Source organism: Camellia sinensis, chromosome 6, assembly GCF_055761805.1.
Source record: "Camellia sinensis isolate YWXY chromosome 6, ASM5576180v1, whole genome shotgun sequence".
NCBI classification, from domain to species: Eukaryota; Viridiplantae; Streptophyta; class Magnoliopsida; order Ericales; family Theaceae; genus Camellia; species Camellia sinensis.
The window spans coordinates 34,678,473-34,703,126 of record NC_138966.1 but is presented as its reverse complement, the minus strand read 5'-3'; the positions used below and the strand labels follow the sequence as shown (position 1 = coordinate 34,703,126).

Sequence of the window (24,654 nt, the reverse complement as noted above, 5' to 3'; positions counted from 1 at the left end):
ACTATCAATTTTTACTATTCCTTTTTCATAGGAATATTGTGGAAAGGTTTCAAATCAAAGCTAATGTACCTGGCCCAACAAAATATTGTCGGGTTTAAGATCTCCATGTATAATGGCAGGAGTAGCACGCATATGAATGTGGTCCAAGTCAGATGCAATGCCTCTCATAATCTTCTGCACTTGAGCCCATTCTAAAACTGTACAACAACCAATTATTATTGTAAGGTTAGAATATGTATATAAAAAAAATAAGTGTTTCGACATGGTCTTGTTTGATATCACTTATAAGTCATAGCTTTATAAATTATTAGCTTAAAAATTTTAAATGAAGTTATAAATATGTTTAGTGTAGCTTCTAATAATCTGTAAAAATAATTGTACTTGTTTGGTTAAATAAGTTAGCTATAAAATATTATTTTTTTGTAGTACAAATATCTATAACACCCTCAAAAGTCTTGTTTAATAAAATTTAAATGTAACAACTCAGATATACGACAATTAACGTTAAAAAAAAAAAATTAGATATCCAAATGCATGCTACAATTTTACAAATCAATTATCTAGATAATTTTTACAAATAGATTGGCAAATTGTTGCGGCCTAAAGAAGAGAGGGTATGATATTTTTACATCACATCACATGAGGGTTTTTTTTTTTTTTTTTTCGTCTACATAATTTAAGGGTTTCAAATAAATTGAAAAAAATTAGATTATAAGTGGTACCAAACAGGTCTTTATATCATTGTCATAATCATTAAATGGCAAGAAAATTATGAAAAAAAAAAAGAAAACAAAACAAAAGAGCAGTTGTACACTTAAAAACTCAAATGGAGAATTGCATAATAAATGGGTTCTATGTTTGCAAGCAAGCATAAAACCAACAATAAATATGAATGAAAAAGTATTTGACACAATAGTTGCTCGTTATTGTGAACTTATAATGAAGATACAGACATTTCATTTCTATTCTTCTAATGAAAAGCAAGATTTGAAGAAAGCACAAGTCTTTCTTTAATAGAAGTAAACTGTTTATTTGCCATTAACAAAAGAAACAAAAGATCTCTTGCCTAAATTGAGGATTACAAATGCACGACCTTAAACCAAAGGCTCTTATTTTGCTTTTGACATCAATTTGATAACAAAACATGATGCAAGCCAGGCCTATAGAAAATATCTTGAACCAAAGGATTTTAATTGTTTTAGATTAGACCAAGCCCTTGTATAATACAAGAGTACAAGGCTACAAGAGATAATTGCCTCAGTAAAGGAATGTGAATTTGAAAAAAATGAATATGTTATAAAGAGGTATGAGGCACCTAAGGAAGAAGATGCATCTAATATTGAGTAGTGAACATAACTAACTTGAACCATCTCCACTCATGAAATGTAATATTCTATTTATGATTTTGGATCCTTTAAAAGACAAACAATCAAACCAACAAATTGGAAAACGGTGTTTAAATACATATCCAGTCAACATTCTGTAAGTAAATAGTGTTTAAAAAATACATGTCCAAACTCAACATTTCCTAGGTACGAGGCACCTAAGAAAGAAGATACATCTAATATTGAATAGTGAAAATAACTATTTGGAACCATCTCTACACCTGAAATTTAATATTTTATTTATGGTTTTGGACCCTTTTAAAAATAAATAAATAAATAAAAAAAGACAAACAAGCAAATCGAAGGATTGGAAAACGGTGTTTAAATACTTATCCAGTTAACATTCTCTAAGTAAATAAAGTGTTTAAAAAATACATATCCAAACTCAACATTTTGTAGCTATAAGGCACCTAAGGAAGAAGATGCATAATAGTGAACATAACTAATTTTAATCATATGTACACATGAAATGTAATATTCTATTTACAGTTTTGGACCCTTTAAAAGACAAATAATCAAACCAAATGATTGGAAAATAGTGTTTAAATACATATCCAGTCAAAAGATTAGTCTGGACACTACAAATGTAGGAAGCCCAATTTTAAATTTGAATTCTAATTACCCAAACACAGATAATGCCAAGAAGCCATGAGTATAGAAACCCATTCCAATTTTCCATCCTATAACGTGCCGCTTGAGAGGTTAAGGCCACAACCTGATTATGAACATTTAAACCCATGTTGTAACCCCAAAACTAATGTCAGCAAAAATAATAGATTAAAGGGTAAATTACAAATACACCCCCTGAGATTTGCTTAAAATACAGATTGCCTCATGTGGTTTGAAAAATAACAAATACCCCTTTATTAGAATTTTTTATTTAACAGAATTAACTAAAAAATAAAATTCATAATTGCTCTAATATACAATAATAAAATTACCTAAATTATTAATTGAAACATATTTTTAATATCATTAAAAACTGTTAATTAACTTGATAATTTATTTAAAAAATGGGCGATTTGTTACGAAATTAGAAATGTCAGGGGGTGGAATGTAATTTTCAAAACCATAGGAGGCGATTCGTATTTTAATCGAAGCTCAGGGGGTGTATTTTACTCGAAGCTCAGGGGAAGGAGACAGCTAATCCACATAACGGCCGGCAGTGCCCATTCTTTGAGGAATTGCATGCAGTATTTACAGAAAGAGAGAGACATGCAGCGAACGCTCCTGGAGTCCGAATCTGGAGCTTCACATGCAAAGAAGAGGGTTAAACGAATTGGTGGAGATCCTTTCTTTGAACAATTGTCAGATTATGAATAAATACGAGGATGAAGTAGAGAGCGGCAATCCTCGAAAAAAGAAGGGTAAGTTACAAAAGCGGTTGCGGACAGCTGGATCAAACAAGGCTTCAAGACAACCTAATATGGGTAATACTAATACTAGTGGTAATAATCTTAGCAGTATTCAGGAAATGCTTCAGGAATTTTTGCAGCAACAACAGAGGATCGAGATGTTGTGGAGGGAGTCAATAAAGAGGCATAACTATGAGAGGCAGATGTTTGAGCAGGAGTAACAGCAATCAATGGAGAAGCTTGAAAGGGAGAGCCTGATGGCTGAACAGGCTTGGTGGGAGAAGTGGTATGCTGTCTTGACAATGCTCTTGAACAAACTTATCAATGAAAATAATCCTTGAGGGCAGATTAACTGAGACTTTCACTCAATCAATCTCTTTATAGACTTCAGACTTCGGTGGTATCTTCTTGAATAGCGGTTTGTTGATACCAGAAGTGAATGCGGGAGAAAAGAAAAAATTTGAAGTATAAAACATTAAACAAATAGATAGCGATTATTATAACTTTGGTATACAAATTGGACTTGTTTTTGTTAATTTTTTCCAGATCATAAGCAGCAGCAATTTCAGTTTGTGGAGTTGCCCACTTGCAAGAATTGTATGGTATTCGAGATTTTCAGGTTTCATTCTTACATTTCTTGTACATGTTCACAATGGAGATTGAGATCTATGCTCTGTTCTTCTAATATATAATTTTTTCTTTCTTTTCAATTTATTGGCACATGCTTTCTTTTCTTGCTGAAGTGATGTTTTTTTTAGTTGCTGAAGTGATGTTTTCAATTGATGGAAAGTTGTATACATATTATTTGTAATACTTTTATCTAATGGAATTTAATTTTGGGAGAGGGAGGTGGATGGGAGAACAAAATCCCGAGACATGAGTCTAATTGCTAAGCTTGGCTGACTGTTAAGGGTTTGGTGCTTTTCTGCACTAATGGCCCTTGTTTTTGTGGCATCCAATATAGGCTTTATTTGGTGCAATTTATTCTAATTGTTTACATGGTTTTTTTTTTTTTGTTTTTGGCACATAAAAGGACCAATGACGCTCTTCCATCCTAGCTGGCGAGGCTTGAACCTCTATCCCCTAATAAGTGAGGGCTGGGAAAATGTCATACAAGATGATTATATGAAATTTAGGAATGGAGTGCTTATAAATTTTGTTTTCTTTTTATCAATTTGAGAAATTTTGGATAAAAAAAGCCATACATGTGTGTAGTAAAACATGCCATTCGTGTACTCTTGGTACTTTATTTTTTCTCTTGCCTAGTCTACGTAGGGGTGCTTCTATTTAGTGTTATATTGACTTTTGTTTTAAAAAACCCTCAGAATGTGTACCATATGCACTCCTATTATGTAGAAGGGTGTGTGCTGAAGAGGTTTCCCTATTTGTTTAATAGGTTGTTTATTTGGAATGTTGTTATGACAAATCACATAAGTGAGGCGGTGTATATTATAGAATTTCTTTACAAAATTTACGGGATTGCTGAATCAAATCAATGTTGTCAAGTTATAAGGTTAGATATTGATAGAACCAAGTCTCATCCCACTTGACCCTTTTACTTGCTTTTAAGATATAATAGATGGAGCACATTGAAACGTTTTTCGAGTACAAAATGAATAAATTAATGGTTTTAAAGTGTCATTAAGGAGACAGCATTAAAGGTGATTAATTTGAAGAGGAAAGAAGCCATATGCATTTATATATGCAAATTAAAGAACCTTCATATGCTACTTCTTCACATTGTAACGTTTTTCAAGTGCAAAATGAATTAATTAATGGTTTTAAAGTGTCATTAAGGAGACAAAGCATTAAAGGTGATTAATTTGAAGAGGAAAGAAACCATATGCATTTATATATGCAAATTAAAGAACCTTCATATGCTACTTCTTCCAAATATGAGGACTCTCATATTTATTTGGTAACTTTGTGCTTGATGTGTTATTTTTTTGAGGAGAATAGAGTAAGAAGAAGTTACAGAGCGTGACAATAAGACTCGATAACAAAACTTTATCTACTAGGTCAACCTTTAGTCGTTTGTTATCTGTTTAATTTGAGATAGAATTTTGGCTAATTCCCTCTAAGTCTTTTACACACTAAAAAACTTCCACAGGTCCTCCTACCATACCCTTCTTAGGTAACATGCTATGGCTTCTCAAATCCTCCCAAGATTTCTCCAACTTGGAAACCATCCTCCGCCGGCTACGCACCAAACATGGCCCCATTCTCACTCTCCATATCAGTTCACGGCCTTCCATCTTCATAACTACTTGTGAACTCACCCACCGAGCCCTAGTCCAAAATGCCACTATCTTCACCAACCGCCCACAAGCTATCGAAACCACCAAAGTTATCTTTAGCAACCACCGCATTGTTAGTTTTGCGGCCTACGGATCATTGTGGAAGGTTCTACGCCAAAACCTTGCATCTATCTTACATCCTTCTCAGTTAAATGTATACTCTGGTGGTCGTAAATGGGCATACGACGTATTAAAAAAAGAACTACTAGACATAGTTGAACAACCAGAATCAAAAAACAAAGCTATCCTTGTTCAAGATCATTTTTAACATGTTGTGTTTTGTTTATACATGTGTGTTGGAGAGAAACTAGAAGAGAAGGTGATAAGAGACATAGCGGCGGTGTAACAACTGGTCCTTGCCAATTTCATAAGATTCAATGTGCTCAACTTCATGCCAAGGTTGGGAAAGATTGTGTTTCGAAAGCTTTGGAAAGAACTCTTAGAGACTCAAAAGAAGCAAGAAGACGTCCTCGTTCCACTCATAAGACAACGTCGGAAGAAAATAAACAATACAAAAGAGGGAGACGAAGGTGAATCCATTGTCTCCTACGTTGATACCCTTTTTGATCTCCGACTTTCCCAAGCAAACAATGCTAGAGCAGAGCTCTCTGAAGACGAGATGCTGAGTTTGTGTTCGGAGTTTATCAATGGCGGTACTGATACATCCACCACCACATTACAACGAGCTATGGCTAACTTAGTGAAACACCAAGAAATTCAAGAAAAGCTATATAGAGAAATCAATGTGGTGGTGAAAAGACGAGAGGAGATCAAAGAACAAGACTTGAAAAAAATGCCATATTTAGAGGCCATAGTGTTGGAGACTTTAAGAAGACATCCACCCGGGCACTTCATATTGCCACGTGCCGTGATAGAGGACACTGATGGAAGGCTACGATATACCAATGAATGCCATGGTGAATTTCACAGTGGCAGAGAAGGGTTGGGACCCAAATGTGTGGGAAGATCCAATGGAGTTTAGACCAGGGAGGTTTATGAGTGAGAAGGGAGGAGAAGAGAAGGTGGTGTTTGACATAAAAGGAGCTAAAGAGATCAAGATGATGCCTTTTGGTGCAGGAAGGAGGGTTTGCCCTGCAATTACATTGGCATTGCTTCTTCAAAAGTATTTTGTGGCTAATTTGGTGAGGGATTTCAAGTAAGTGAGGGTGGTGAAGAAGTTGACTTGCGTGAGAAACAAGGCTTCACCATGGTCATGAAAAATCCACTCCAAGCCCACATCAACCCAAGGATGAATTAAAGAATATTGCTACGGACTCATAATTTGTGCGCTGGAACACACATTAATTCTTTTCGGATATATTTATGGGCATAAGATGACTAGAATGTTTAATGCTCACCACTTCAATAGCTATACCAATAAAGACGTTTTTTCATAATATTATCGTAGCCATTAAACTAATACATCAATATTATAAGACATATATTTCAATATACAAGATATGATAATATTATTTTTTCATTTATATAATTAATATTTTTTGATGAAAAATTAATTATGTCAAATTTATAAGAATTGCTGTATTTTTTCAAACCTAAAGAAGGTGAGTGCAATTTTTTTTTTTTTTTTAAATAATTAAACCCACACTAAAAAGTCATAAAAAAGTTTAAAAACTTTCAATATTAATTGAAAACATTCGTATAAAATAAAAATTAATAAAAAGAAGAAAAAGAAAATAAAGATTGGTGTAGATAATGTCTAAAATCTCCCCTCGTGTTTTTCCATTTTTTTATATTTTAATTTTGGAAGTAATGATAATGGGTAGTCCATGGCCGATAATAAGCGTCAAATTTAATCATATTTTTTAGCCAATAGAGAGTCGTTGCTCCTTTCATTTGAGAAATTATAATTTGATTCAAGACAACATCATGTGAGGTACTTATTCCATTCTTATTGGTTAGATTTTTTTATTAGTGTGACATACTAAAGTATTACAGTCTATTCATCAGACCATTCACTTATCAAATAATGATAGAGCACAAACTAAAGTTGCACCTGAATCACCCAATAACTTCTACATTCATTTTCATTTCACCATTATCACCAACATTGAACCGACGTGCATTTTGCATTGAATATTTACTCGATAGATAGAGAGAAAGAGAAAGAGAACAGGAAGAGCTTTCACTCCAAATGAAATCCAACCACATACATCTAATAATAATAATAATAAGCCAAAATGACAACTTTTTTCTTGTGTCCTTAGCTATTAGTATATTCTCTAGACCCAAATAAGCACACCATTGATCACAACTTCTTAAAACAAATTTATGTCAATTGAATACACTTATTTTTGTGTTGTAAAAAAAACAACCTCAATCATGTTATTAAAAAAAGCAAACTTTCAAACTTTTTAACTAACACTTAATACTGCATTTGGTTAGGAGATTTAGAAAGTGATTTGAAAAAAGAAAAAGAAACTGTGCGTAAAACTAGGCGAAATATAGGTATATTTTATTTATATTTCACCTACCTTTTCCGTTTTCCTTTCCAAAATCTCTCAACTAAACACGGCGCAAAGAAAAGTTGTCGGATCCATGAGATTTTTCTGATTCACGTGGACGGATGCTTTACGTGAATTGTGAGATTAGTCAAGATATGTGTAAGCTTGACTCGGACACTCAGTTATGAGGAAAAAAAATAATAATTTGTTAGACAATAATTCATCCACGTGATGTAAAAACTTGACCCTTGATCATCAATATAATAAGAGTAAAAATTAGAAAAATGTTAGGGACACTAAATATTTTACCAAATATTCTACTAACTGTCTTACATGGGTGTGGAACCCACACCATGTGGGTCCCGTGTGGGACCTATACCCATGTGAGATATTTGGTAAAACATTTAGGATGTGTTTGTTTTGAAGGATTTGGGTGTGGGATTGGACTATTAGTCCCACCGGACTATTAGTCCATTGTTTGCTTCAAAAGTTTTGCTTCGGACTAATAGTCCCCCGGACAATTAGTCCCATATTTGTAAGACTATCTTATCCCATGGGGAAGTGGGATAAAAACCATGAGATGAACCATGAGATTAGACAATGAAATTACATTTTTACCCTCTAGTATTTAATCATGTATTATATTTAATAAAATTCAAAAAAATTTAAATATCTCAATTTAAAAATAAAATAATTTTATTTAATTTTTATTTTTGTTTTATTTATTTAATTTTTTTAAATATTTTTTTATAGATATTTTATTGATGTTTTATTTTAAAATTTTGTTTATATTTTATTTAATTTCATTATTTAAATTTTAATAGATGTTTTATTTTATTTCATTATTTAATTATTATTATTATTTAAAATAAATTTATTTAAAATTTTAATTAAAAAATAACATATATTTGTATTTATATTTAATTTTTTAAAAATAAATTTATTTAATTGTGCAAAAAATAAAATAAAACATATTTTTATTTAATCTAGCTAAAAATAATTAAAATATTAAAGTTATGTTTAATATTGCTATTACTTAGTAAATAATTAAAAAAGATAAAATAGTCATTAGAGCATTTATCCTTTTTCATAATATCCAAAATAAATATTGGATTCACTAAAAATAGTCCAATCCAGACATCTAATCCCATGACTAAACAAACATAGGATACAAATCCAGTCCAACCAAATAGTCCAGGACAATGCATCCCAGTAGGCAGATGGATTACAATCCCCTATCCGTCCAAACAAACACACCCTTAGGGGCACCAAATGTAAAATATTTGGTGAAAAATAATAAGTTTAACATACATTATTTTTCACCAAGTTTAGTAAATTATAAATGTTTTACCCTTGGTACACCAAATGTTTTACCCTGATTTAACATACAAACTGGGATGGAATTCTTGTGATTGAATCATAAGCCCCTTGGCCACTTGTATGCTGCTAAATTTTTAAGAAAAAATGAAAATATATTATGATGCAATCTGTCATCATCAACACTACATATGCAATAGAGCAAACAACAAAATAATTATAAAAATAAAAAAATAAAAAACTATCAAGTCTAGGGAAACTAATGAATCCAGACCAATCTTAAATCCTAATTGCTTTGGTTCAATTATGCATAACCAATTCAATTCTTGATGAAAAACTGAAACAGTAAGAATGTTTTTCTCTTTTCTTTGATAAAGGGCATATTTATAAAAATAAAATTTAAAAAAAAAACCCAACATGCACACGAATTATAATCAAGAAAACCCCATTACTGTAATCAACAGAAAAGCAAGACAATCAAGAAAAGCAAGAAAACATACCTCCTTGAGATCACCTTTTCGGGCACCAATATGAAGCACAGTCCAACCTCGATCGTCCCTGTCGCCCCCAGACCTATACACGCGTCTGCTCCGGCGAGTTAAACCCAACTGGTCGTCTTGAGGCATACCTTTTCCTATATATTAAAAAGAGCCAGAAAACTACGAAGCTTCCAAATTCAAAGAAAACCCTCAAATTTCCAGCTTTAAACAGCAAGACTGATCTTATCCTTAACTCACTACACAAAACCCAAAAACTTTAATCGATAAAACTTCAACCTACCGATAGAACTTGAAGCGATAGATAAGATCTGAAGATGAGATATTTCAAGGCTTTTTTTTACACGATTGAGATAACACAAAACGCAAAAATAGAGTGGCAAAAACAATTAGCGAGAGGAGTGATTGGCCATGTTGTAGGGAGCAAAGGGATTCAAACCAGGGCCGAGAACTCGAAGATTGCGAAGTTTTGTGACCAGCGATGACGATGAGAAGCGAAATAGGAAAGAGATTATCATTATTGAATTGCCAACACCCTAATTGATTGAATTAATAAGCAAAGAAATCGATTTTGATGAAAAATCAGACGAATTCTGGTAGAATTTGGAGAGAATTTGGAGATTACATAGTAATTTGTAGATCGAGAAAGAGAGGAATGAAGAGAAACTCAAAAACCCTAGATCGCAGAGATTGCGAATGTTTTGGGTGGAGTGGTATTTATAGAGTGGTATGGGATGGGGAATGCTATTCGTGATCCAATTGGACCCAGTTGGCAAGGTTTGGGGTTTGTTTGTTTGTTTGTTTTTTTTTTTTTTTCATTTGAGAATATATTATTTTAATAATTTTTTAATTTTTTGATTAAAATATGAGGTAAAAAATTAATATGTTTATGATGTAAAAAGTAGAGAGAAAATAAAATTTTTGACTTTTTGGTATAAGTTACTAGCTTTTTAATTTTTTTAACAACTTTTTTACTTTTAAGCTAAAACAACCACTTGTCAAATAAGACATTAATTTAGCTAAACAAATTCTTTCTATTATTAAAAAGTATGGTATTTGACATTTTTTTTTTTTGACGAGATTCTTGTGGCTGAGTGACATGTAGTCACGTCTTAGAATGCGGTAAGTGGGTGATGTATCTGCGATGGCCTTTTTTATGTTGTAACTTTACTAGTATTTTAAACCATTGATTCAACTCATAACACCTTTCAATTTTTATTTTTTTTTTACATTTCAATTCTTATATAAAATTACTAAAATATCCTTCCACCTTAAACTTTTAAAATCCTAATTTTTTATTACACCACATCACCACCACCTCTATTAGCTCTTTACCGCAACTGCCTTTTCACTGCTAACCACTGCCACCCAGTCCCTTACCGCCTCACCCCATCGCCCTCATCCTCTTTCTCCCTCTTCTTCTTATTCTTCTTCTTCTTCGATATTTGAAAACCTAACCATAGGTTTTCATCTCTCTGCCTCTTTCTCTCATTCTTGCAGAAATGTAACAGTCGCGGTGATGGTGGATTGCAATGGTGGGGACACATATATGAAAGTGTTCCAGAAGGGAGTGGTTGCGGCAATTCTTCGTCGCCCCCATTTCCTCTTGTCGTTGCCCTCTTACTCCTCTCCTTCTTTTTCTCTCATCTGAAAACCTAATCCTAGGTTACATCCCTCTCTCTCTCTAGCAATGGATCATGGTGGTGGAGAAGCAGATTTGAAAGTGTTGCAGAATAGGGTGGTTGAGGCAGTGGTGATGGTCACGACAATAGAACGACAAAGGAAGTGGTGGCCGTAGCAATGAGGGTTGCAAAGGTGGTTGAGACAATAATGATCGCGGTGGTTGAAGGAATGTGGAGATGGTGGCAGTGGCTGCTGAAGATAGAGCAATTGCAAAAAGTGGTGGTTAGAAGACTGGGTTTGGAATGTTGGGATGAAAGAGATGAGAAGTTTGGCATTATGAAAAGTGTAAAGAGAGAGGAATTTTCGAGTGTGGTGTAAAAAGAAAATGGGAGTAAGGAGTTTATTTGGTGGTATAAGTAGAATCACTCAACATTCTACCTTTGACCCAAAAAAAAAAATTTAAAATGTTACACCCCCAAAATATTATAATAAATCTAACTCATAAGAGAAGTAATCATGGGAATGATATACCTTCATTCATCAGAGTTCGTGTTACAAAAAATAATACATGTGATATATTCATAAATGTACATCCTGAATCTATTGCATGTAATAGTAGTTAATGATTGACAAAAAGGATGTCCTACGGGCTTACATCTTTCCAAGTCATTACTTGGTTATACAAAAGTAAGCATGGCTCAATACAGTTTAAATCTCTTGGCTATACAAAAATATACAACAAAATAAAGAAGCCCTTGCTCCCATTTATTCCTCCAAGCTATTATCTTGGCGGAAGCATGTCACCAACACCTGAAAATGGTTTCCCAAGTAAGGTGAGCCAAAACCCAGTATAAACATACTAGCACAGCATATGAGAATTAACAAGATATAAGTATAATGCATATGTTCATTGTCCAATGACAAAATCCGTGTAACTCTTTCCACAACCATGTTATGTCGAAGCTTACCCCTCAATTCATTCCTTTTGTTTTAATAGATACATCCACTGCATTTAATCCGTCAACAGAGGTTACACCTCACAAGTTTCCACAGATAAATCATCATATAAATACATTCACTTCCATTTACCATTTTACAAAAATTTTGTCCGTGGGAATTGGCACCCATGTATACAAATGGTTTTCGGGACTTTCACCCTGGACACACAAGCTAACTTAGTTCAATGGAGTCCATCTCATTTCTTCCCCTCAAAAACATGGAGTACATCCCCTTTTAACTCCCAAATATCATATATATACAATGCATATCATTCATATCATATTCAATGATAATGGTTAAAGGATTAATTTCAATTCGTTTAATTCACATACAGTATCTACAACAATATGACTATCTTCTACTGATAGTCCAAAACAGTTATCTCTAAATAGATATGCAACCTTTATAACAGGTAATTCATCAAATTTTCATAGGTGAGTGATTAAACAAATTCAACAATACCATTTATGTATACATCCTCCCAATTTCACATTCCCCATACCAATTTTATTATTTGTACAAAATAATTACCTAAGACATTTTAAGGCAAAACTCCTCACTTTCCAAATATCAACCCAAAGGCCAAAATCAACTATTTTGACAGATGGTAACCTCATAACCAAACCCCAAAACCACTTATACAACACTTACATAAAAACTCCTCTGTTCAAACTTTGACCCAAACCCTAGGTTTGCTCAAAACATTCCCAAAATCTCACCATTTTTATACAACAGCCTATAACCAAGCTAAAACCAATATTAAGGTGTAGAGAGAAAAAAATTACAAATAATAATCTATTCATTTCGAAAGAAAAAAATTACATAATTGCATACTTTTTTAGTTATAAATTCATAATTAAAGAAACATAAGTCATACATAATTAAATTTAAATATCACCATAAAATATAACCAAACAAAACATCTCATTAATCTTAACTAAAATATTCTAGTATAATTTTTTGAAAATTTTTTATTCCTAATATAAAATATAAAAAAAAGGCCTGACTAGGCCTGGCCGGCGGCCCAGCCTCGAGCCCTAGGCCCTATTATGAATGGGCTTGGGCCCCACTTTTTTGGCCCATGGGTCGGCCCGGTCTGGCCCACTAAAAAGAAGGGAGCCCGCGAGGCCCACTTGGGCTGGCCCAGGCCATTATTACATCCCTAGTTGGTTAGTGTATTCTCGCATCCTCTCTAGAGTGATCTGAAGGCTGATATGTCCCCTAACTAAAACAACGTCGTTTTGATGAGCAACCTCACCCCCTAAAAATCTGAATCACAACTTGATGTGAGAGAGAGAGAGAGAGAGAGAGAGAGAAGGAGAAGGAGAAGGAGAAGGAGAGACAGAGCCATTGCCGACGCCAACGATCGTGCCGCCCATGAAGCTATTCCCGAAGTTTCTTCAACAGATTTGAAAAAAACACAGTTTCTTTTCCCAAACTTGAAAAATTATGAGGTTTTGATTTAAAAAAATATAGGGTTTTCTTTGAATGGTAATGGTAATATAAGCTTGTTGAATGCGTTGATGAGAGATTCTTAGCATATAAAATACCTAATATTTTTTTTCATTTGGGACTTTTTACCTAATTTATTTCAAATATATTCTTGGGTCGAAATTAGGGTTTTCATTTGGGGCTTTTTACATGATTTGGGGATTTTGATGTACACATTTACAATTATGAGTACTTTTTTAAGTACTTTTCTCTGAGTACATAGTATTGTTGATATTGAGATTGTTCATGCCATGCCCACATCAAAAGGCATCTAAAATATTTGTTTTCATTAAATAAAAAATTTACAATTTTGAACAGTTGGTGCACCAAATCATATTTTGTTGTTTAAATATTAGATGGATTTCATAGTTGAATTGAATTGAATACAATATTTTAGCCAAGGTTTGTCATTGAGTAAATTTCTTTTTGTAGTCCTGTTGTATGATTGCAATTTTTTATTTTTTTTATTTTTTATTTTTTTAGAGAGAGTATTTGGTCATTTAAATATATAATGCTTAAATCAAGACACTTTTATCAGTCCTTTTTGCTATTAGGTATGCATAATGCAGCTTGGTTTGAAATAGTATTGGAAAAAATTTGAATTGAATCTTAGTTTGAAACAGTACTGAAAAAGACAGAAAAAAAAAAAAAAAAAAATGAATTGAATAGATCGCTTTGAATCTGAACTGAGTTACTAGAAATCAATCCGAGGAATAACTAAACTTTTGTGTGAAGTTCACATCGTGAATTTCATAGCTGTGTTCTTTGCATTTAAATGTCATGTTATTGAACTAAATTTTTTAAGCAGATTTTTGGTGAGGCGGCATCTTTGCTTTCTACTTATTTGCTACTTCTTATAGGGTGAATAGGCAATTGTTGTCTCATTAATGTCAAGTTCCATTTTGATATTGTTTTAGGCGTCGTAGTAGAATGAGCATGAGCATGATAACGTGGATGACATTTCAAAAGCAATTGAGCGTGGATTGCAAGAAGACCATGGAAATTGACCAATTGTTGGAACCTTTTGGACATTTTTTAAGGTCCAGTATTGCAAGAAGATGTTGGACCCTTTTATGTATAAATATGTTTTATGTTGGGATGACCTAAATAAGTGCACTTTTTATCTTTTTACGAAAAGATGCAAAAAAGTAGAGAGATGATGTGATGGAAAAAAATAAAAAGATAAAAATATAGATTATTTTGTGTATGCCAAACTTGGCCTAATAATTTTTAGGGAACAAGTTTTATGTTGAACGTTCTTAGAAACAGGCTTCTCTTTCTTCTTTTTCTGAAATTGAGCAGGTCATCTCTTTTGTATGTATAAACAAATCATCTGTTCTTAAGTTTTTTTATGAAATTGGACAGGTTTCATGCATGGATGGGTTTTATGGTGACCTATTTATGCTGAAATTGAGCAATGCATTTCTTTTCTATGTATAAGTTGTTGATATTTTGATTGGGATTCTTATATTTGTTTCAACCATGGACCATTGAGGTGAAGGACAACATTTTAAAACACTTTGGGACTCCATAAAATTGTTCCAAGAACAACTATTGTTGCAGACAATTCTACTCAATCAATGCACAAATCAAAATTGCCAAATGCTATAGACCATTCAATTCAATCAATGCACAAACCAAAATTGCTCTATAAAACATTCATTCAAATCATTTCATTCAACCAAGATGCTCAAACCATTCCATTCAATCAAAATTGCTAAATCGTTTAATTCAATAAAGATATGCAAACTATTTCATTCAATCAACCAACATATCATTTTATTCCATTAATATTGTCATACAAATATTTAATCTAACTGTAACATTCATATTAATTTAACTACGACATTTCATTTGATCTCACTTTATTGTTATCAATCAAGTCACTGTTCATGCAACCCAGGATCCACTATAGCAAAGCAGCCAAATTTGTCCCTTCAATTTAATTTTCTCACTTTCATGTTTCCTCATCCTTGTGTTTTCCTTTCTCTTTGTCAAAATCTTTGGTCTTTGCTTTATCTTTTCTATCTTCATCTTTACCTTTCTCATTTTTTTTCCCTTTTGTATCCAAAATCTGTAAAAGTGAAAATAAGAACATCAATAAAAGTTTAGATTTTTTTAATGACAATAACAGTCGCAATATAGAAGTTGAACACAAGCTAGCACACACTTTTCAATTGCATTTGGGCGAGATAAGATACACATAATTGCCCAGATTTTGCAAGCATAACAAAATTTGATATCTGTATGAGACTGAAAATAGTGTTTAAAGTTGTTATGCAGAAAGCAATCTTCTTTTTTTTTTCAATTTTATTTTTTTTAAATTAGAACTTCAAGCAATTCAACAATGCTTTGTTTAATCATCATAATTTATCAGAAACTATTCTTTTATAATCATCTTTCATATTAGAATCTGTTCTTGTAATATATCAACCATGCAAATATCCTCAAAATGTAGAGGCAATTTCATTGCAGAGGCATCCACCCTAATTTCTGAAATTATTTCCTTCTCAATGAGAAAACAGGACCTTAATTTTTGAACTCACATAACATGACCAGAAAAGAAATTTACTCAATGACAAACCTTGGCTAAAATATTGTATTCAATTCAATTTTGAATGGCAAACATAAGGAAATAGGCAATTGTTGGAAAAGGAAAAACAAAACATAATATGTAGCAGTGTTTATATATGCAGATCAATAAGAAGTGCTACTGATTTGTTTCCAATGCTAAAAATTGTGTGTTTTGATGTCAGACAACAAAGATTACAAGAAAAAATGATAAAGTAAAATCAAATTTGGAGTTATGAAAAATGGCTCATTTGTGACAAAAACTCAGATTGTTATTGTGAACTATTAATTCTCTGATTGGTATATCTCAAATGGTTGCCAGGCTCAACCCAAATGGATAAAAGAAAACCTTGAAACAGTTTTCTCTGATTGGTATATCTCAAATAGTTGCCAGACTCAACCCAAATGGATAAAAGCAAACTTTGAAATAGTTAAAATTGGGGAATTTCTGGTTTCTACAAATCAAGTGCCAAATCAACTATGAAATCCATCTATATCTTTAACAGAGAACCACTATGCAACTCAAAGACAACAATGCAGATAAAAGAATCTACAAATCAAAGCCCCAAATAAAAAACCCTAACTTTTCAATCTAGAATTCAATTTCTTAACCTGCTTTCATTCTTTCAATAATGAGTTAGGAGGATGAACCTGGTTTAATCTATGGCATGAGACAATGGCCAAGGACCGTCGTTCTTCTCAAAAGATTTCTTCTTCTCTCCTTTCATTTTGCACTTGTTTCGTCTTTCTCTCTTCGCTGAGGACAGCGGAGAACTCACCGGTGATGGTGGTTGTGCGTCTCTCTCTCTCTCTCTCCCTCTCTCTCTCTCTCTCGTTGTCTCCGAACTACGTCTCCCTCCTCTTTCAGTTGCCTTCGACCTGTAAAACAAAAAATTCTGTTTAGTTTTAAAATTATGATGTGAGGTTAGAAATATGATTTAAGATCAATGCTTGGTAGCTTGAATATGAAGTTGGTTCGAATGGCTTGAAATTCACCTTGCCGGTCGTCCGGGCGGACGTCCGACTAGGGGGTTGACAGCCGCGGTCGACAAAGGTGACAACCACGGTAAACAATCTTTCACCCGGTCGTCCGGGTGGACGTCCGGCCAACACCCATTCGGGCCATTCAAGCCTCCTCCAATTCGAGCTACCACGCTTTTTCCATGATTTAAATGTAGGGTTGTAAGTTAAGTTTTAAAGAGAAAAAAAAAATTATTTAGTTACGAATTTTGAAAAAAGTTCTTGAATTTTAAATTTTGAAAAAAACTCTTGAATTTTAAATTTTGAAAATAATTTTGAGTTTTAAAAAGAGTTTTCAGCTATATTTTAAGTTTTGAGTTTTTGAATTTTGAGTTGCATTTTAAAATTTTTTAGATTTATTTTTTTTGAAATATTAAAAAATGTTTAATTTTTTTTTAAATATATAATTTTAAATATTTTATTTTATTTTATTTTGTAAATATTTTAAATTTTTAATATTTTAAACTCAAAATATAACTCCACACTAAAATCGTAACTAAACACAAAAGTCAAAAATCAATTCAAAAACTATCTTCAAAACTCATAACCGAACACATAACTTCACGATACTTTCAAAACTAGACACTTAAATTGTAACCAAACACATGACTAAAAAATTAAATTATTTAAAAATATATTTATTTAAAATAAAAAAAATAAATAAATAAAAATAAAAATTATATTTAAAATATAAAAAAAAATTAATTTTTTTTAATATTATAAAATATATTTAAAATATTTAAAAAAATACAACATACAAATGTATGAAATACAATGCACATTAAATAAATAAATAAATAAATATTTAAAAAATAAAATATTTAACCTAAAAAATAAAATCAAGAAACTTTTAAATATTTAAAAAAGTTAAATCCAAAAAAATTCAAAATACAACTTAAAAACTATTTTCAAAACTCATAACTAAATAAAATAAAAATTCAAAACTCAACTAAAAACTCATAACTCAAAACATGACTCTATACTCAAATCATGATTCTAAAAATAATTTTAAAAAATAAAATAAAAAAAATATTTTTCTGATTTTTTTTTTTTTAAAATAGCGTTTTAAAAAGAATTTGGTTTTAAGTTTTGAAAATAGTTTTTGAAATGAGTTTAATATGTTTTTGAATTATGTAATTAGTTATAAGTTTTGAAAATTTTTTATTAGAATCACAATTTCAAAACAAAACCAAACTTCAAGTTTTTTTTTTTTTTTGGGTCATTTTTCTCTACCTCTTTGCGCCTTCATTTTTCTCTACCTCTTTCTCTTCCTGCGACCGGAAACCACGCCTTACTTCTTCTCTTTCTCTTTCTGATATATAATCATCGGCAACCAACGATCACGATTAATTGAGGTTCACTGGCAACCACCGACCACAAACTCTTTACTTCACCCTCACTGAAGGCAAAGGAGATGAGTTTCCGGTGAAGAAGATAAGATCTACTTAAATCTGATATCAATTTACTCAAATTTGAATAGATCTAAACCAAAAATAGTTTTCGGAGTACAATATTCTCTTAATTTTTCTACTTTTTCTCTGCTACACCCTTCTATTTTCCTATTTTAATGAAGAAAATTTTCAAATTCTGAACAAGTTGTTTTCAAGTTTTAATTACAGACAGTGAAAACTATAAAATATTATACTTTTAAATTTTTTGTTGCGGAAATGAATCATGCTTTAAAATTCTAAAATTTTGCAATTTCATAACATTTTTTAAAATTGTAAAATTTTACAATTTCATAATATTTTTTAGAATTGTAAAATTTTACAGTTTCATAATATATTTTCAATTTGATTAATAAGTATAAATACTTAATAGAATCATGCTTTAAATTGTAACATTTTATAATTTCAAAACTTGTTTTTCAGTTTAACCAATATTTGAGATTATTTGTTTAAATCCTACAAAAAGTTGAAAAATAATACATGTTTTTTTTCCCATTGTTGATGTTTGTAATTATTATGTTTTTTTTCTCTTTCAGTTTATCAATATTTAGCACATTTTACTATGTTTATTCACTCTAATTTCTCCATTTTTTTTTTCTCAACAATATTCTGGACATTTCGGTGAATCTCCGACGATGTTCTTGACGTCTAGCGAACGTTCTAGACATTCCGACGACTTCCAGTGACATTCAAAACATTTCAGCGATACTCCGACGAACTTCTGGTGATACAGTGACTTCCGGTGATGTTAAACATTCCGGCGAGTCTTCGGTGACCGTTTGACAGAAGTCCGGTGATAGTGGGATGTAGCAACGTTTTTAAATTTAAAAAAAAAAAAATTTTTTGGTAACATTTAAAAATATAGAGGACTAATTGGTGCAAGTGTTCTGTTTTGGGATTAAATGGATTTTGAATTTCGTGTATGAGACTAAATAAGAAGTGCCCTTTTTTTTATTTTCATTTATTTTATTAGATGGGCTGGATCTATTTGATACCGATTAGTATTACATTATAGGGTTAATTACACTTTCTATCCCTACAGTTTGATCTAAATTTTAATTAGTCTCTATAGTTTCAAATTGAACAATTTGATCTCTAAACTTTAAGTTCAGTTTCAATTTGATCTTTCTATCCAAATTAGAGGTTAAATTTAATCTCATGATTTCAGTTTCAATTGACAAGTTCAGTTTCAATTTGATCTTTCAATTTTAATATGTACACAGATAAAATTAACAAAAATATAGAGGGAATAACCGAATTGAAATTGAACGTAGGGACTAAATTGTTCAAATTAAAACTAAATAGACTATAGTGAAATTTTGATCAAACTACAAGGGTGAAAAAAGTAATTAACCCTAGATTATAATGCTACGTCTCCATATCCCACTTTTTATTTAGAAACATTTAGATTAATTTTTTACTAGCATAAAATTCATGTTATGCACGGTCTTAAATAGATGACAACGAAAAAAAAAAAAAAAAGAGTAAATTTGAAATTAAATAATAGCAATAATATTTTCTGAACGTACAAACAAAAATTAGAATAAAATAATTCTAATTGTATTCATTACAACTACATTTAAGATTGTTTGCATGGTTGATTTAAGTTCAATCATTGTGGTTGGGAGGAAAAATCTCTTTAGGGGATTTTAGAAGCGTGCTAACTTCTAACCTAGTAACCCTCATTATAGCGATCCCGGATTTACCCTTGTTGTATAGTGATCCGGACATGTGTCCGTGGATGTTGGTAATTGATTATTATCTTGTTTACGTCCTTTCTTACCTTGTATTTGAGTTATAGGATGTGTTAGGCAGGTTTGTTACAAGTTGGTTGAGTTTAGAAACCAAAACTAGTTGTCTAGATTTTGGCCTGTCCGCTCGAGCGGGGATTTTGACGCTCGAGCGGGGAATACACCCATCCAGTATTTCCTGTGCAGTGTTGGACGCTCGAGCGGGGGATTGGACGCTCGAGCGGGAGGTTGTGAGTGACGCTCGGGCGGGGACCTGTTGTGTCGAGATGCTGGGAGAGTGCATCTGGAGCTCGAGTGGGAGTTTGGCCGCTCGAGCGGGAGTCTGTGAGTGCCGCTCGAGCGGGGGTTTGGACGCTCGAGCGGGGCGACTGGGTTTAAGTTCCGAGTTTTGACTTTTCAAATCACTTTTTCACTTTCTCTTCTCTCTCCTACTTTTCCAAAAAACACCATTGTTGAGCCTCTCACTCTAGAACTCTACCTTCTCTCTAGGTTTTGATTTAGTAGGAGTGATTTGCTCATCTTTGGCCTTTACAAAAAAGTTGTTGATCGTCGAGGGCTACTTTTTAATCTGAAAATTTCGAGATTTGGAGCACGTTGGGTTTTGTCATCTTCTCCCTTGGGGCTCCGGGTTTGAGGTAGGGATCCTACTCCTCTCTATGGATTTTGTCTTTAAATTTTAGTATTTTGAGATGTTGGGGTTGGTTTGGTAATTTTGTGAAAGTTTGGGACTTTTGTGTAATTTTACAAAAGTTGAGGTTTTATTTATAATAAACCTAGATGCATGTTTGGCATAGAGAAAGGGAATAAATGTTGAATCATTGATGAAAATGGGACCTTAAGGGTTGTAATGTTAATTATGGAAAACGACCTAATTACATTGTTTGATTAATTGGGATAATTAATTGTGAGAAGTGAGGAAATGAAATGGAATTGTTGAGATTGGGAATGCATGGGGAAAAAGGGTGTAGTTGAATTATTTATCACTCACCGAATTGAAATGTTGATTGAATATCCATTTGTGCATTTATTTCCTGTTTAGAAATAACTGCTTTGGGCTATCGGTGGAGGATAGTCGTGATTGTTGTAGACAATGCATGATGATTAGGCAAATGAAAACTAATCAATGGAATGTGTCATGGAATTTAACGGTTGATAGAATACATTAACTGTATGTATTGAATGATGGTATATAGAACCAATGTGTTTGTATACGTTATGTGCAGAGGAGGAGATGGGGGATGTACTCCGCGGTTTAGGGGAAGATGGGGGATGTACCTCTAAACCGGATAGTATTGGGAGAAGATAGGGGATGAACTCCGTAAATACAACTCATATGCTTGTCTAGAGAAGTGAAGATAGAGCTCACATGCTTATCTTTGTGAAGTGTAGATACAGCTTATATGCTTATCTGTGAACGTGGGATATAGTTGTTATATATATCTGTTGAGAATGTGGATATAACTTATATGCTTATCTGTGAATGTGGGATATAGTTTTATACATATCTGTTGAGATGATGATATAGCTAATATGCTTATCTGTTGAAAAAGGGAAAATGAAAAGTAACTTTGACTCATAAGTCGTACGACATAAAGTGTGATTTATGTGGATGTATCGGTGTTGGCCATCTATCAATTGCTAATCTTTTAGTCATTGTTCATGGTTGGTTTAGTGTATTTCTGCTGGACTGTGGCTCACCCTATATGGGAATATCATTTTCAGGTACAGGTAGCATGCCACCTCCAAGGTCATAGCTTGGGAGGCTAGAGGCGGATAGATTTTTGTTGTTTAAGTTCCTTTTTGATGTATTACATGTATATTCAAGCCGAGGGCTTAATGTGTAGATGAGTTAGCACTCTTTTGTTGTAACCAAGTGTTAACTTGGAAAGCTGTAAGCCCGTAGGGCATTTTGCTTTTGTTGTTAACATGTAATACTTTTGTAATGAAACTCTGATGAATAGAAGAATGTGGATATTTCGTATGTTAATGAATGTTTTATTTGATGGGTTTAATGTTATTATTTCGAGGGCGTTACAACTTGGTATCAGAGCGTACCGAGTTCGAATACTTTGGGTACGTGGGAAGTGATTAGTATCACAATGGGTTTGTCTCGCTTGATAGAGACTTCGGAATAGTGTTGCATGCTGTGTGTTTAATTGATAACATGCTTATGTGACTATGTGGGTATGGGATTTAGTTTCTAGGATGTTGATTGGATCCTTGAGTTTCTGTGAGTCTTGTTGGAAAGGCACTTGATCAATGCCGTTTCTAACCGAAACTCTAGTAACGCCTCGGGACTATCATTATCCGGAAATGAAATTCGTAAGTGCTTATGTGTTTATGTGCTTATGTGCTTACGTGGACTGAATTACAGTTGTCCATGCATTAGGACGTGAGTGTTTAGTTTCGGCACATTTATGAATGTGCCAACGTTCAGTGCTACCTTTATTAGGATGTCAGGACGAGGAAGAGGTGCTAGGCGTGGTAGAGATCTGCGAGGCAGGAAGTACCTCTACCGGAGGAGATTCCGGCAATGCAGGAGGGAGTTGGCCAGACCAATGTGGCCGAGCCAACAGGTCAGCAGGCCATGGGTGCCTTGGCCAGAGAGATAGCAGGAGCTTTGGGTACTCTTAGAGCTGGGAACCAGGCAGCTGAGGCAGGGCCTTCTTTCTTGAAGAGGGAGTTTTTCCGGTCTAATCCGGATGAGTTTATCGGGGATTCGAAGGAGCCACTGAAGGCTGATGAGTGGCTAGAGCAAATGAGTAAGACGTTCGAGATGCTTGGCATCGAGGACGGAGCACTGAAAGTGACCTTGGCATCCTTCCAGCTGAAGGGAGATGCGGGTCAATTGTGGAAGTACGAGAAGGCTCGTGTTAGTGGGTACTTGGGAGGCGTTTGTGAATGCTTTTCAGGAGAGGTTTTTGTCTGCAGCAGCTAGGGAGAAGCTGAGGGATCAGTTTAGCCGGCTTAAACAGCAGGGCTTGTCAGTGGCCAAATTTGAGGCTACTTTTACCAATCTGTCCAGGTTTGCACCTGAACTGGTGGCGTCTGAGGAACGCCGTTGCTACGAGTTTGAGCGGAAGTTGAGGCGGGGCCTCAAGTTGAGAGTTGGTGGGTCTTACATCCGAGAGTATAGACACCTGGTAGATACTGCTGCTCATATGGAAATTATGATGCAGGAAGAGGAGGAAGAGCAGAGGGGCTCCAAGAGGGGCCAGGATGGCCAGGGTGATGGCAAGAGACAGAGGGGTTATAACCCTCAGCAGCTTCAGGGTGCAATTTCTAGATCGACCTTTCCAGTGCCGAGTGCAGGCTCGAGGAGAGGCAATCAGGGGGAGTTTGCTTGTTACAAGTGTGGCCAGCTGGGTCACAAGGTTTCAGTTTGCCCGCAGAAGGGTGGGGGTCAGAGAGCTGCTTCTTCTTCAGCTAGACCACAGAGTCAGAGTCAGGGCAGGGGCCAGTCCTTGTCTTGTTATCAGTGTGGTCAGCCTGGGCACCTGAAGAGGTTTTGCCTGCAGTTAAGTGCCACTTCGGGAGCGTCTGGCTCCAGGCAGACGCAGAGTTTTCAGCCAGCTCAATCTGCGCAGGCCTCGAGGGCCAATCCGGGGGCTTCGTCGTCCCAGTCAGTGTAGCAGTCGTATGCTCCTAGAGGTGAGCAGGTAGATCAGGGGCCTACAGGGCGCGTGTATGCTGTTACCGCGCAGGATTTGGTACCGGCTCCATCGGTAGTGAGAGGTACTTTTCTGTTTTGCAACTCGGTTGCTAATGTGTTGATTGACACGGGTGCATCTCCTTCTTTTGTATCTGCTGCATTTGCATCTGTTTTGGAATTGGAGTTAGCACAGTTAGCATCTCCTATTTGTGTAGTGTCACCTCTTGGGGGTGAACTGATCTTGAAACAAGGTGTTAGGGGTTGTGATATAGAGGTCGCCGACCATAGGCTTCCTTTTCCGTTTGTTGTCATGCCCATGAAGGGCTTTGATGCTATTTTGGATATGGACTGGCTATCGTCATACCGGGCTGTTATCGATTGCTACCGCCAGAGGGTCACGTTATGTACCTTGAGCGGGGAGTGGTTCCATTTCTTGGGAGACCGGGTTGGTAGTGTTTTGCCACCGGGGTATGATTCGCGAGGGCGAAGTGAGCTTAGTGGTCTACTTGCTAGCTTTGAGAGTGGTGAGGGTGATGAAACCCAGGTTGTATTGCCGAGGGTGGTTTGTGAGTATTCGGATGTCTTTCCCGAAGACCTTGTTAGTTTGCCACCTCACCGAGAGATAGAGTTCTCTATTGATCTAGTGCCCGGCACGGCGCCGATTTCTATAGCACCTTACCGTTTTGCTCCAGCAAAGTTGATTGAGTTGAAAGTTCAGCTCCAGGAATTGCTAGATAAGGGTTTTGTTCGCCCTAGTGTTTCACCGTGGGGAGCATCGGCCCTCTT

At 34.3% G+C, this 24,654-nt stretch overlaps 2 long non-coding RNA genes and 1 pseudogene across 11 annotated transcripts in view; 1 reads left to right on the top strand and 2 right to left on the bottom strand.

The window, feature by feature from the left end:
• The window catches only part of LOC145792620 (uncharacterized), a 57,157-nt gene extending 46,461 nt beyond the window's left edge, over positions 1 to 10,696 (bottom strand). For 4 of the 5 annotated variants that reach the window (XR_014332199.1, XR_014332200.1, XR_014332198.1 and 1 more), the window contains exons 1-2: positions 9,317 to 10,080; positions 70 to 197 (exon numbers count right to left, since the gene is read on the bottom strand). This is a non-coding gene — a long non-coding RNA (uncharacterized LOC145792620). Of the gene's footprint in view, positions 1 to 69; positions 198 to 9,316 lie in introns of all 5 variants that reach the window. The other variant, XR_014332197.1, reaches the window with a different exon arrangement.
• Positions 2,971 to 6,295, top strand: LOC145792519 (cytochrome P450 89A2-like; annotated as a pseudogene).
• A 4,482-nt stretch (positions 10,697 to 15,178) lies between the features above and the next one.
• Positions 15,179 to 24,654, bottom strand: part of LOC114311291 (uncharacterized) — a 37,022-nt gene continuing 27,546 nt past the window's right edge. Inside the window, exons 4-6 of one of the 6 annotated variants that reach the window (XR_014332185.1) lie at positions 18,251 to 18,468; positions 16,649 to 16,876; positions 15,179 to 15,500 (exon numbers count right to left, since the gene is read on the bottom strand). This is a non-coding gene — a long non-coding RNA (uncharacterized LOC114311291). Of the gene's footprint in view, positions 15,501 to 16,648; positions 16,877 to 16,993; positions 18,469 to 24,654 lie in introns of all 6 variants that reach the window. The other 5 variants (XR_014332188.1, XR_014332184.1, XR_014332186.1 and 2 more) reach the window with 5 other exon arrangements.